Source organism: Gallinula chloropus (assembly GCF_964237585.1).
Source record: "Gallinula chloropus genome assembly, chromosome: 28".
Lineage (NCBI taxonomy): Eukaryota > Metazoa > Chordata > Aves > Gruiformes > Rallidae > Gallinula > Gallinula chloropus.
In genome coordinates, this window is record NC_140113.1 from 3,413,559 (window position 1) to 3,427,996 (window position 14,438).

Consider the following 14,438-nt stretch of genomic DNA (forward strand, 5'->3'; position numbering starts at 1 on the left):
TCAAAGCTGGCCGACTGTCATAGCTGTGATGCTGTTAATCACTGAATCCACGTGATGTGTCCCTCGTCACTTATCGGGTGACTTGAAGTCGTTCTGCAATACCCCAGTCTAGCCTGGTTGCAGGCAGGGGAGAAAATAGCTGCCTGTGTCAGTGTAAAAAGGGTCTTTGTAGCCATATGGCTGCTACATCTGCCTTGGGTAGATGGGAGGGGGGGAAAAAAAAAGGTGTGAGGTGCTTCAGCTGGTGGGATCAAAGCCTGATGCTCAGAGCAGCAGGCATTCCCTTTGGGAATGTCTCAAGAGCTGAAGACTCTCTGTTTCCTTTCCCAGCAGAGCTGTGCTTTTTCAGGCCGGAGAGCGCGTCTGCCGTGGTGCTGAAGAAGGTGGTGTGAACGCTCTGACCAGGTATGTTCACACAGCAGTACACCCACTGCCAGCCCAACCACCCCTCCTGCCTCACAGCCAGTTTTCCCTGTCTCTGTACCCCTGACTCCCCAAACCTGGGGTATCTTACGATGTGAGCAGTGTGAACGTGACAGCAGCGGCGCCCTCAGAGACCCCTTAGACACAGTCTGACCCAGGTAGGGCCTGAAGTGTCTGAATCTGCCCCAGGGTCCCACAGAAAGCTGACATGTAGCTGTTGCCTGTGAGTTGGGATGGTTTTCCCAAATTAGGGTTTTTTTCTGTGATGATGATTCCCATCTCACAGTATTACTGCTCTTTAGACCACATAATCCTCTCCAGGACAGACACAGTTGGGCCATACATCACCTGCCATGCAATTCCAGGTGAAAAGATGGAAGTTGTGATGGGATGAGAGAAAGATGCCTTCAAGATTAGTTAAAGCTGACCTACCTTAAGAGCAGCTCTTCCAAAAGACACTGGTGCTTCCTTCCCCAAAGCAAGGTACTGGGCAGGGGAGTGCAGGCAGAGCTGCTTCTTGCCTCTCTGGTAGAAATTACTTTTTTAAGAGATGCTGGGAGCACGTTGGTCTTCAGCATCCTTCTGTGGGGCTGCTTTTGGAGTCTCCAAGAGAGGGCACTGTGTCCCTGGACCTCACCACCTCAGCTGCCAGGCACACAACGCTTCAGCTCATCTTCTGAGAATCAGCATCGGTTTCCAGATTGCTGAGTGATCTCAAGTCCTTGAAACAGTTTGAAATGACTAATTGACTGGCAGACTCATTAGCAAATGTACTGGGAGCTGTGTAGCATCACGTGGCTGCTGGTCCTTTCCCCAGACTCTGGCAGGGATACAGCAGCACTTCCTCTTGCCTCAGTTTCCTAAAAACATGTCCCCTCTCTGTCCCACTTGCGTCACCTCGCCCTACTTTTTGCACTTGGTGTCTCCTCCAAGAGGGGAATGATGCTTGTGGGGTCAGTGTAGAGCTCTGCTGTGAGTCAGAGTCAACTGGAGACTTAATTTGAAACACAAGGAATTGGGGAGAAAAACGAAACAAAAGGGAAACTTAACAGAGGTTGTTAAATTGTGATATTTTGCCTTGGGCCTCCAAGCAGGAAATGCTTCATGCCAGTCTCCATCTCCAAAGCAAATCTTTGTTCTCTAGAGAGACAGGGGTTTGCTGAAGTGTGGAAGCGTGTTTCTCTCCCCTGCATAGTCTGCTTGCTTTTTAAAATGTTTCCCCCCCCCCCCCCTTTTAACCCTTTTAAGCTGTTTCTGCAGCAGGACCTGTGAACAAGTGGCACTGCTACATAGGGCTTCTGTTTTCAGGACCTGATTGTGAAGCCTTTCATAGGATCAGAAAATCATAGAGTGGTTATGGTTGGAAAAGACCTTCAAGATTGAGTCCAACCATCTATCCAGCCCTACTAGATCCAACACTAGACCATGTCACCAAGCTTAGCATCTACTCTGCTTTTAAACCCTTGTCCTGTCACTAGCTACCAGGGAGAAGAGCCACTTCTCTCCCCTCAGTCTCCTTTTCTCCAGACTTAAGCAATCTCAGCTCCTTCAGCTACACCTCATAAGTCTTATCTTCCAACCCCCTGGACACACTAACCATCTCCATGTCCTTGCAGTGAGGGGCTCAGAACTGAACACAGTACTCCAGCTGCTGAGCACAGGGGCAGGATTGCTTCCCTACTCCTGATGCAGGGACAGTGCATCCTGATGCATCCTTCTGTTCCATTCAGCTCTGTGTGGCAAATAACCAGCAGTTCCCTGTGCCAGCCAGGACTCTGGCAGCACCTATCTGGTATTCAGCAGTTCTTCATCCTGTCAATTCTTGCCCAGTTCCTGAAGTTATATGAAGGCACCTTTCCTGGTGACTTAGAGCTTGCAGAAATGATGCTTCCTTGGCTTAGTAATCACTGATATACCAAGAGCACCCTGTTTCCCAGGGTTCATTAAGGCTTTTTTTTAAAATTAATTCACTGTATAAAATTGCTTGATAACCTCTAGAAGCTGGGACGCTTGTGTAACATGAAAGCACATTGAAATGACCTCAGAGGTTGCTTTGAGATAAAAACCTGTCCCAGGAGAAACATCCTCATTTAAAAACCCAAACTATTAACCTTGCCTCTAAATCCTTCCTCAGGACATTGATTCTTCTTTCCCTCCTTGTTTTCCATAGTGGCAGAACAAGGTGAACTTTACCCATTTGGGAGGAGCATCCTCCCCTGGGGAGTGCTTTATTGCTAGCAGGGATGCAGTGCTGGTTTCTCACTAGTTGTGTGTGTATGGTGTTTTTAGTGATCTGAAGTCAACAGACTGTTGCTGTCTGCAGGTGACACCTAATTGTGTGGGGATGGGGATCTGCTGGAAGGCAGGAAGGCTCTGCAGAGGGACCTGGGCAGGTTGGAGTGATGGGCAGAGCCCAGCTGCATGGGGTTCAACAGGGCCAAGGGCTGGGTCCTGCACTCTGGTCACAATAACCCCAGGCAGTGCTGCAGGCCTGGGGCAGAGCGGCTGGAGAGCTGCCTGGAGGAGAAGGACCTGAGGGTGTTGGTGGCCAGGAAGGCCAGTGGCATCCTGGCCTGTGTGAGGGATGGTGTGAGCAGCAGGAGCAGGGCAGGGGTTGTTCTGTTGTGCTCAGCTCTGGAGAGGTTGCACCTTGAGTGCTATGTCCAGTTTTGGGCCCCTCACTACAGGAAGGATGTTGAGATGCTGGAGTGTGTCCAGGGAAGGGCAGCAAAGCTGGTGAAGGGTCTGGAGCACAAGTCCTGTGAGGAGCTGCTGAGGGAGCTGGGGCTTTGTAGCCTTGAGAAAAGGAGGCTGGGGGGAGACCTTCTCCTCTCTACAACCACCTGCAGAGAGGGTGTAGAGAGGTGGGGGTCGGTCCATTCTCTGAAGTAACAAGCAGAAGGATGAGAGGAAATGGTTTCAAACTGCCCCAGGGGTGATTTAGATTGGATACCATGAAGAATTTCTTTCCTGCAGTGGTTGTGAAGCACTGGAACAGGCTGCCCAGGGCAGTGGTGGAGTCACCATCCCTGGGGAGATTTCAAAGGTGCTTAGATGTTGTGCTTGGGGACATGGTCTGGAGGTGGGCTAGGCAGGGTCAGGCTGTGCTTGGACTTGATAGTTAGAGCATAGGAAGTTCTGCACCAATATGAGGAAGAACTTTTCCCCAGGGAGGGTGAGGGAACCCTGGGACAGGCTGCCCAGGGGGTGTGGAGTCTCCATCTCTGGAGAGATTCCAGCCCCGTCTGGACACCGACCTGTGTGACCTGTCCTGGGGAGCTGCTTTGGCAGGGGGTTGGACCTGATGGTCTCTCAAGGTCCCTTCCAACCCCTGTGATTCTGTGATTCGATGATCTTGGAGGTCTCTTCCAACCCAGGTGATTCTGTGATGCTGCATGTAGCACATGTTTTACTGGAGCAGCTCCTGAACCAGCACAGCCTGTGGCAGTAGCCAGACCTCCCACCGCTCAGCTGCTCCTCCTAATATTTAAAAGCAATAATGGCACTTGAAGAATGATAAACCTCAGCACCCCATCTGTGGTATTTACAGTGCCATGAATTCTCCCTTGCTGCTTCAGCTGGATACTCTTTCACCTCCTCTTCCTGTTCCAAGCAGTTGTTAAGTTGGTGTGCGTTTTAAAATTCCTCCAATTTTTTAGGAGGCTCTCAGCAACATGAAAGAACTTCTTGTGTTGCTGATTGGCCTGGCAGAGGCCCTGAGCTAATCTAATTATGTTAAACCTAAGCATCCCTAGAGTGAAGCCATTTATTGTCGCTGGTTTGATCTGTTTGTAACAGCTGGAGGCATTTGCTAAGACTGGAAGATTTATTTATTTTATTCTTTTTTAGGCAGAAACTTTCTTTTTGTTGCTATTCTTAAGCTGTCCTCTAAAAGGAGGAAAAGGTGATTTTTTTGGGGGGGGGGGGTGTATAAAAGCAAGTTGGAAAGTCAGAAGCATTTCTGGTGCATCTCCTAGGAGAAGGGGCTTGTTGCTGGAGCACATTTTGGTTCCATTCGCATTTGGGCAATTTCTTTTTAAATTTCATTTTCCAAACAGCTCAGGAAATTGGCATCCTGTAAGTTAAATTTTTAAAAATAGCTCTGTTACTGCTGAAATCAAGCCCTGTTGTTTCCATGGACTGGTGTCCTGAGTGTATTGCTGGCTCTCTAAAACCTTGGAAGTGTTTAAGGAGATACTGCTGAGCAGAACTGTAACCCCAAAATATTTACTGAGGAATTAGTTTGTCCCCGTTGCTTTGAAGAATGAACTCTTGGGGATGGAATGCTGCTGTCTGCAAGGGTTATTTAAAACTTTTTCCTCTTTTGCTCGGAGGAAAAACAAAGCCTGAGTAGGAATGCAGGGCTGTGTAGTAACTCCTGAGTACTGCAGGCTGTTCAGAGACCACTCTGCTCACTGCCATGTGGCTGGGTAGGTACACTCCATGCTTGTGGAGGGCTGTGTTGCTCACTGCCAGCCCTCCTTGTTCACCTCTGCTCCTTTTCCTCAGATCCCTGAGTGTTTAAGGCACTTCTGTGGTGGTTTGGCCCTGGTTGGAGGCTGGGTGCCCACCAAAGCTGCTCTGTCACTCCCCTTTTCAGCTGGACAGGGGAGAAAATAGATATTGAGAGGAGTGGAGATAAGGACAGGGGGAGATCATTCCACAGTCAGTGTCATGGGCAGGACAGACTCAGCACAGAATAAAGGAAAGAAGCTCTCTAATTGCTGGCCCTGCCCTGCACCCCCAGTGACACCAGAGTCGGGTGATGAGAAGTGTGACCAGATCTTAAAGCACCTCCCCTCACCCCTCCCTTCTTCCCAGACTTCATTTCAGTCAGGATTTCGCTCCCTTCTTCCCCCCATTGTGGCACAGGGAGGGGCAGGGACTGGGGGAATGGGGGTTTGGGTCAGTTCCTCAAGAGATGTTCTCCTTAGCTGGGGGGTGTCATTCCTCACCCCCTGCCCCTGCTGCACTGTGGGATCCCACCCATGGCAGACAATCCTCCAGGAACTTCTCCAACCTGAGTCCTTTCCCACAGGGCTTCAGCTCTTCCCCAGCTGCCCCAGCGTGGGTCCCTGCTATGGGTGCAGTCATCAATTACAGAATATCTCTGGTTCCCCAGGGGGTCACCAGCCTCCCCCCAGCACCCCTGCTCTGGTGTGAATCTCTCCCTTGCTCATCTCTGTGTCCCTGTCTCTTTCCATGGGCTGCAAGTGCTGGCAGGGCCTTGCTCAAACCCAGGTCACAGCATCTCCTGTCTGTCTGCCCCTGCTCCAGCCTGGGGCCTCTCCACAGCTGCAGGTGGGGTCTGGGCCTTTCTCATGGGCTGTGGGGGGACACCCACTCCACCATGGGTGTAGCAGGGGCATCTTTCTCCCCGGCACCTGGGCCACCTCCTCCCCCCCCTCCCTTGGCCTTGGTGTCTGCACAGCTCCTCACATCTTCTCACTCCCTTCTCTGGGGGCACAAATCATCTGCTTGCAGGTTTTTTTCTCCTTATATGTTATTCCCAGAGGTGCTGTGACCATCGCTGATGGACTGAGTCTTGGTCAGTAGCAGGTCTGGTGTTTGCCCTGTGGGGCCTCTGCAGCTCCCTCCTCCACCTGAACCCAGCCATGCAAAACTACAACTTCCCACTTAGATCTCAGTTATGAATTATTCTGTTTTATTTCTTTTCTACAGGGCTGTGTGCCTTAGAGTCACACTGCCCCCTGACAGCTCTTGCACAGATGCTTTGTCCAGAGAGCCGGGGTGCCGTGCTGCTCCGTGTCCAGCTGCTTGAGACCCCGACAGAGCTGAGCTTCACAGGAGCAGCTGCTGGTCAGGCTTTGCCTTTGGAGGGACTTGAAAGTGACAAGTGTAGTGGTGTGGGTCCTGTCAAATAGTTTCTGCAGTTTTGGAGCTTGAAGTGAAGGTCCCTTGAGGTGTGTGGCGCTGCAGGACGCAGGGAAGGCCCTTCTTGCTTCCCTCTCCAAGCCTTCCCTTTTTAGGACTTTAAAAAAATGTTCCAGAGCAAGTTGCCAGAACAGACTTCCTAGCAACTTCACAATTAGCGATTTGCTTCCAAAAGCAAATGTGCACTGGCTGTGGCAGCTGTTACTTAGCAAAAATCCTGGGCTGTGTGCTGGAAAAGGGCAGGGGAAAAAGAAGCTGCTCATCCCTTGGAGGGATTAATGGGGAAAAGTTAGAACTTTTACAAGCTCTCCTTTTACTGTGGATATTTTGCTTTGGTTGTCCAGATGTGATTGTCTGATGATGATTTATAGGTTTATATTTTTAGAGACATGACTCCCTGTCGCTGGGCCAAGATCTTTTGCCTGTGATTAGAGTACTGAGTAGCAGAATTAAACCTGGCATTGGTTATCCCATTAAGGTTATTTAATTTTGAGCGTGACTGAGCAGCTTCACCTTCCATAATGCATCTTCTCCCTTTAACTTCACCAACACGTCAGCACTGGAGGAACCTGAACTTCTGGTGTGGGTCTGGACCCTGCTTGCCTTGCAGAGAGAAGATGTGCCATGCTGCACCACAGGTCGTTACGTCATAATTACAGCCCTGCTCTGAATCACGGTCCCGTGCTGATGCATCTTGGTGTCTGTTCATTATCTGTTGGTCAGCAGTACCTGCCAGTAATGCTTTAATTTAACCCACTGGTACGGCATGTAACAGTCCCCAAGTTCCTTCATAGGGGATCCATCAGGCATCTGAAAAGGAGCCTTTTGCCATTTGACAGCTTCATTTTCCATGAGCTGTTCTGCATTACCTAACGGTGAGGAATGAGCTCACATCGTCTGCGGGGCTGGGGAGCTTGTACCAGCCCCTCTGCCAGGCTCCCTTCTGGAATGGGAATTGTGGGGCTGTTCTGGCTCTGGGTTTTGTAAAATAAGTGGCTCTTTAGTGGTCGAACTCTGAACCCTGACAGCAAAGTAAGCAGGCTGGAGTCAGGCTTAACAGCGTGTGGACCTCCAGGTGTTTTTTCCAGTTCTCAGTTTAAAACCCCAAGCTGGTCTGTCAGGATCACTGCACATCCACCTGCTTTGCAGATGCAGCAGGGTGGGTGTCTCCTTCACATATCAGAGAATCACAAGGTTGAAAAAGACCTTTGAAGATCATCAAGTCCAACCATTCCTATCCTAAGCTAAACCATATCCTTAAGTACCTCATCTACCCTTTCTTTGAACACACCCAGGGAAGGTGACTCAACCACATCCCTGGGCAGCCTGTTCCAGCCCTCACAACTCTCTCAGTAAAAAATGTTACATGAGCGCAGCGTCTTTGGTTTGTGTGCTTTTTTTCACATACTGAAGCCTTCTTTAAATATCTGAAGGCCTGGTAGCACATTCAGCAGTCACTCAAAGGATGAGTCTTTGAATCCTGTCTTTCTGAGCGCTCTCTAATGCAGTCGGAAGCGTTGCCAGCGTGGGCCACCTGCCCGCTCCGGGACCAGCCGGATCCAGGAGCGTCCCAGGAAATTACAGTGTGTTCCTCCTGCCGGTGAGCTGGATGATCCTCGTGGAAAGGCTCTTCTGCAGGGAATGCCTCCCGTGGAGTTCCTGGCACAGCGGGTTTTCTGGTGGGCTGGGATGAATGATATGACTTCCTTTGAGCTTTGCCCTGCCTTTGAGGGAACGTTGGCAGCTGCAGGCTCCGGCCCTGGGAGATGCTTTGCATTACCAACTGTTTTTGCTTCCCCTTCCTTTGGAAAGGAATTCCCCTCCTTCTTGCCCACACCCACTTCGAGGTATCTCTCAGTGCTGGTGCTTGCATTGCTAGCTGCTTGCACATTGGCAGAGCAAGCTTGAGCAAAGCTTCTGGCCCACACTCTAAACAAGGCATCTGTTAAGGCCCAGCTCTAACAAGGTTTTATGTTTTTGACCCCCTTGGTATGCAACAAATTCCTGTGACAAGTAACTGTTTCGAATGGGAATGGCAGAGCCGCTGGGAGACTCTGCAGCAGGACTCTTTAGGTTCTTTGTTCAGGCTTCTCTTCCTGGCTGGCGGGTGCTGGTGCTGTGCAATATCCGCCGGGAGGAAATTGCAGCTCATGGGCTGCGTAGGAAACAGTGTGAGATAGGGGCTTGTGGGCTGCCAGCCTGGCCAGCCATGCATGGAGAGGTATGTGCTAACTAGTGAATGCTGCCCTTAACCTACCAGGGTCCAGCTGACGTGCTGGAAGCCCTTTTTCCCCTAGCTGGAAGTTCCAGCCGGTGTGTCCTGATGAGCGGCAGCAGGAGCCCGTCCAGTTCAGTTTACCTCCTTGGCTCCAGCCCTCTTGTTTTTCCATGTCAGTAAACAGGAGCGTGTGTGGTCACGCTTCGCTCGGCGAGCTGGGTCACGCTGCTGGATATCATGTTCTTTACCTTTGCACTGGGAGAAGCGTGGAAGGAAGGAGGGGGCAGAGTTTATTCCAGCGTGCTGAGGTCAGGCTTGTTTTCCCTCTTTGAGCAAGAACAGACCAGCCCCTGGAGTCAGGCTCTGCAAGGCTATAAACAAAAGGCTGGTTTCTGCGGAAAGCCAAACATGGTATTGTGTTCATCTGGAAAGTTGCTGGGTTGTTTTTTCCTCCTGCTGCAAGTTGTTCCTTGTGTATTAACTTCCAGTTCAAAAGTCTGTGCAGGAGAAAACGGTGCTGATGTTCATCGGGTGAGAGTTTGGGGTGTTGGCAGAGCTGGCCCCGATTGCAAACCAGAGGAGTCCAGGCAAGAGGCTGCTCCTGCAGCAGTGCCAGCTTTGTGCAGAGGTTAAGCCCAGCCTAAGAGGTAACCTTCTAGGAAAGGGCCTGCCTGCAGGCATGGCCCCTGCCCAGCTTGCTTTGCAGAGACCGTGGTCGTGTGGAGAGGGACTGTCTGGGACACTGAGGAGTTAAATGCAGGACGTGGTTGTGGTGGTGTTATTCCCACCAGCTGCTTGGGGACCTGCTGGAGGGACTGCCTTTGGCAGCAGAGACTTCTGCTGAGGTTCTGGGCTAGTCCTGAAATTGTGCCTGCAGGAAACCTAAACAGCTCCTAAAATGGGGACTGATGTAAAAAAATAGTAATAAAAATCAAGAAGTCCCTGTGTTGATTTTAAAAGGAAAGAAAAAGCAGTCAAGACAGGTGCAATGACTTCAAGGGGACAAAAAAAATGTGTGTATTGTCACTTGAGGTTTTCACTTGAGGAGTTGTCAGAGCTTTGAGCCTTCATCGAGTCAGAAGGTAGATTGGGTTTGGGTGGCTTATCTCTGAGTTGAGCACTCCTGCAGCTCTCAGGTGGTGGAGGATTCCTGTAGCAGCTTGGCATTTATCAGCTCTTACTGAGCACCAGAGGCACTTCAACAGCTGCACATGCTGCACAGGGCTGAGCCACTCGCTAGTTAAATCCCTTTGCAATTCAGAAGCCACAACTATTTCTTTTTGGTGCTGTGAGGTCATGTATAGCTGGAAGAGTTGGGAGGCAAAGGAGCAGGGATTGCAGCAGAAGGTGGGCTTGGGGCAGCCTGTGATTTGTGGGGGCAAGTTCATCTTGTTCAGCAATTAGCAGGATATTGGGAAAGTCATCTTCCTTCCTTTCCCTTATAAAACACACCCTCTCTTGCATGGAAAGGGTTGAAGAGCGTATTGACTCAAATCCTTTTCCTCAGGGATGAGAAGCTGGACATGAGCCACCAGTGTGCATCTGCAGCCCAGAAGGCTGACCCCATCCTGGGCTGCACCAAAGGAAGTGTGGCCAGCAAATGGAGAGAGGGGATTGCCCCCTCTGCTGTGCTCTGGGGAGACCTCACCTGGAATGCTGTGTCCAGCTCTGGAGCCCTTGGCACAAGAAGGACATGGACCTCTTGGAGCACGTCCAGAGGAGGCCACAAAAAAGATCAGAGGGTTGGAGCAGCTCTCCTGTGGAGACAGGCTGAGAGAGTTGGGCTGGTTCAGCCTGGAGAAGAGAAGGCTCCAGGGGAACCTTATAGTGGCCTTCCAGTGCCTGAAGGGGCTTCAGGAGAGCTGGGGAAGAACTGTTCCCGAGGGCATGGAGTGATGAGGTGAGGGGTGATGGTTTAAACTAGAAAAGGGGAGATTTAAGGTTGGATATTAGGAAAATGTTCTTCAGTGTGAGGGTGGTGGGACACTGGCTCAGGTTGCCTAGAGAGGTGGTGGAGGCCCTGTCCCTGGAGACATTCAAGGTCAGGCTTGATGGGGCTCTGGGTGACCTGATCTAGTGAAGATGTCCCTGTGCACTGCAGGGGCTGGGACTAGATGACTTCCAAAGGTCCCTTCCAACCTAACCCATCTGTGACAGTGGCAGCTGAAATTCCCCCAGGCTGCTCATCCCCTCTCCACAGAGGCTTGTTAACCTCTGCCACAGAGAGAGGCAGGAACCACAGTGGAACTGTCTCTTTGGAGGCAGAGCAAGGGGATCATGAAAAGCTGCTCCCAGGACTCCTTTTCCCATGTCCCTGGTGGTCTTTCATCCCCGCAGGACCCTTGGGGTGCCTCTGTGCTTGTTTTCCAGCTCCGCGGTGCTGAGCGTGCCCCCTGCCCATCTCCTGTGCTGTGTTTTGGGAGGGCTGTGCCACTTGGTCAACAAAATCCTTCAAATTTCAGCCCCATTGGGGTTTATTACTGAATTCCCCATGAGGACCAGGCAGGCCTGTGCTGCCTTAGCAGGAATGATTGCTATGAGCAAGGCCCCAGCTTTGGCATTTGCTATTTTGGGCTGGGAGGAAGAGGCACAGGCTCCTTTTCACCTGCTCTGCCCAGCACAGCTCTGCTCCAGCCGAAGCCCCGATGCCTTCTGGGGGCTGCTTGGGGTCTCAGCATGTGGTTTCTGGGGGCTGCCTGGGGTCCAGCACCAGGGTGATGCTGGGGAAAGCTTCATCTGAGCAAAGGGAATACGAGGAAGCAGTGGGTGGCTCACTGATCCCAGAGGAGGGATGGACCAGGAGCCATTCACTCTGTCCCTGAAGCATGTACATTTTCACCCTGCCCTCCTCCTTGGTCCCCTAACCTAACCTGAGTTGTTCTGCTCTGCAGCAAGGCACGTTTCTCTTGCTCTTGCCTCTGTGTTTATGTGGGTAGCTGGTGTTTGCCGCTCTCACTTGGAATATGGTTTGTGAGAATTGCTATTCTCAAAAAGAAAATGAAAAAAAAAAAGTTTGAAATGTGATTGTTTTGGCAAGGGGGCTAATTCCTTACCCTTTGATTTACTGAAATCTGAGGAAGGTGGAGGGGAAAGGGGCAAGGCAAGCCGTGGCCTAAAAACCGGCGCAGAGCCAGTGACGTAGGTTTTACTCCTTTAAAGAAAAAAAACCCCTTAGTGTTCAGACAGTAACTGGAGAAAACAAGCAGGGTTGGGTTTCAGCTCGGATGGATTCTTGGAATTAATCCCTAGCGCTCGCTCCCAACAGCTTTTGAGTTCAGAGCGGTAAGTGGGGCTGACCGGAGGAGGGTTGAGCAATGGCTTACTGGTAAGCAGGAAGGAGGACGTCCCGCCGAGCGTCCCAGCGTGTGGAGAAACATGGCTTGGTTTTTCTCAGGGTGTTTTTAAAGCTTTCTTAAGGCCAGCTCGCTCCCAGACCTTTTATTTCTTGTGTGTGTGTGTGTGTGTGCTTGTTCCTTGAAAACTCAGGATGTGTTTAGCCAGACGACTCTGCTGGCTAAAAAACACTTTGGGGCCAGGGAGAAGGGGAATGCTGCAGAGCAAAGGTGCAAACATCTCTCCCTGGCCCACCACAGGGGACTTAACGCTCAACATCCGTTGGCTGAAGTCCAGTAGTTAGGCTACAGTGAAACCTAGAGCAGCACATTTAAGGGAACTCTTCCCCAGTGGTTGAAGCATGGGTTATCTCCGGTTTCCCATGCCACGTGTTCAGCTCGGGTGTCTGGAGCACAGAGCGTGACCTCCAGGCCACGGGTGTTATTTTAAACCCAAAAGAAAACGGGGTTGGGTGTCCGAGTGTTGTGGTGTGTGTAACAGAATAAAGGTGTGTGTGGAAACGCTGGAGAATTGAAACAAATCAGTGTTCATGTCCAAACATACCTGGGACGCTGAGTTCTTTGGCGTGGAAAACTGATGTCAGTAAAACCAGACAACTGCAGCAAAGTAAATATTGCTGTGACAAAACCAAAGTCAGTGGAGCACAATATTTTATTCCAAACCATAACTTCATTAATAACTCACCATCTGGTTAGTGTATCAGTGATGGGCCTTCTAAATTCCCCTTTTCTTTCCAGAAGGACTCTGAACTGGGATCCCCAGCAGCCTACGAGACGGTAGCCGAAACTGCTCCTCTGCAGTAAGAAGGTGAGCGAGAACAACTCTACCCTTGGGAAACTTGGAGTGTTGTTTCATCCTGAATTTACCTTCTAGCTGTGGTTTTACTGGCTGTGGTGGGGAAATGCTGCAGCAGCCAGGTCGTGGTGTTTCCCCACCTGCCTTGGCTATCTCGAGGTGCTCTTCTGGTTTGACTCTTCGTGCTCCCGCCAGCCTGAGACAAAGGCTGGCGATTGCTCGCTGCCCACACAGAGCGATGCTTCTGCTCGTTATGTAATGCCAATCCACCTCCTTAATTAGGGAAGGAGAGCTCTAGATTCCAAAGGTAACGTGTCCCTCAGTCAGAAGGCGTGAGGTGTGTGTGGGAGCTCTTTGTTCTTGTTGGGAGCCACGGGAAGCAGCAGGCTTTAACTGCTGGAGCCGGAGGATGGATTTCGGTTTCCTTTGTTATCTGGTCTTTGCTGGAAGGTGTGTATGTGGTACCCAGTAGCACAGGAACAGGAGGTGGTGCAGATGGTGGCTCTTTCATTCCGTGTCACAGCAGTTCTTGCTCTGGGCTGGGACATTAGATTTGCAATATGGGGATATGAGATGCTGCAAATATCCCATCTCCTCCCTGCCCTCTAAGCAGAGTGGTCAAGGCAGAGACCTTCCCCACGTGGTGTAAGGTGGGTGCCTTGCTTGTCCCATGCGGTTTACTCTCAGCTTTGGCTTCACGTTGATCCCACTGGAGGTGTTACCTCCAGGATATGTATGACAGGACAGAACCATAATGATCTGTGTCCTTTCTGCTGAGGACAGCTCTTGCAAACCACCTTGTATTCCATCAAAATTACAAACCCATCGGTTCCAATCTTCCCTATGCAAACAATCAATGCTAAAACATTGTCTGGTAGAGCTAACAAACCCTGTAATTACTAATCTCCAGCTAATGAAGCAGTGTGTTGATTAAAGCCTCATGACTCTTTTATAGAAGAAATAAGCTAAATATCACTTGGGCTGTTTTAAATTGCCCCGGAACGCTGTGTGATCTCGTGACACCGAATGCACCAGTAGCACGCTGGGAAAGGTTTAGTCCTGTTTGTCCCATTCTATGGGTGTTGTCCCCAAAACCAATCTGATTTCAACTGAACAATGCTTGCAGCTGTAGCTCAGAATCCTCGCTGTGAAACAGGAATGGGCTGTGTTGGACAAATGAACTTTAGTATGTGCTTGAAGGAAACGATGCTGGGGTGGTCTGGTGTTGCCTCTGCTCTGACTTCCTAGAAACCACCAGCGGGCTTCTGCTGCTTCCTTTTCCAGTATAGTTCCTGCAGGTTTTTCATGTGACCTTGTCTCCTGGTATCTTTTTCTCCTGAGGTCTGGAATTTCGCCTGCTGTAAGGCTGGTGGGCTCGTGGCACCGCCTGTGACACGCAGTTGGCTCTAACCGCATCCCCTTTGTCCGTCATGGTGCTGCTGGTGGCCAGATGCAGACTTCTGAGTGTGCAGCTGCTTGTATGAACTACTTGAAGTCTTTTTAACTGGCTTTAAAGAAATGCTATCTGTTGCTGCTTGGAATGCTCACTGGCTGAAAAACTTCACAGAGGTGTATGGACTGTGGTGTGGAGTGCTGGTGTCACCTGTCTCTGGTCTTCTCCATCTTTGAGGTGTAATACTTCCTATGAGTGCTTTTCCTGGAGCCTCCAAAGTCCCATTACACATCGGCAGCCCCATTTGTGAGATCCTAGATTTCCTGTCTCGCCTGTGAAATGCCAGCAAGGTAAAGGAGC

General features: G+C 50.6%; 1 protein-coding gene across 2 annotated transcripts in view; it reads left to right on the forward strand.

The window, feature by feature from the left end:
- GNG7 (G protein subunit gamma 7) overlaps positions 1–14,438 on the forward strand; it is a 79,000-nt gene that overhangs the window by 16,621 nt on the left and 47,941 nt on the right. Inside the window, exons 2-3 of one of the 2 annotated variants that reach the window (XM_084276323.1) lie at positions 331–405; positions 12,628–12,697. The gene's annotated coding sequence lies outside the window, so the exon portion shown is untranslated. The remainder of the gene's footprint in view (positions 1–330; positions 406–12,627; positions 12,698–14,438) is intronic. The other variant, XM_084276324.1, reaches the window with a different exon arrangement.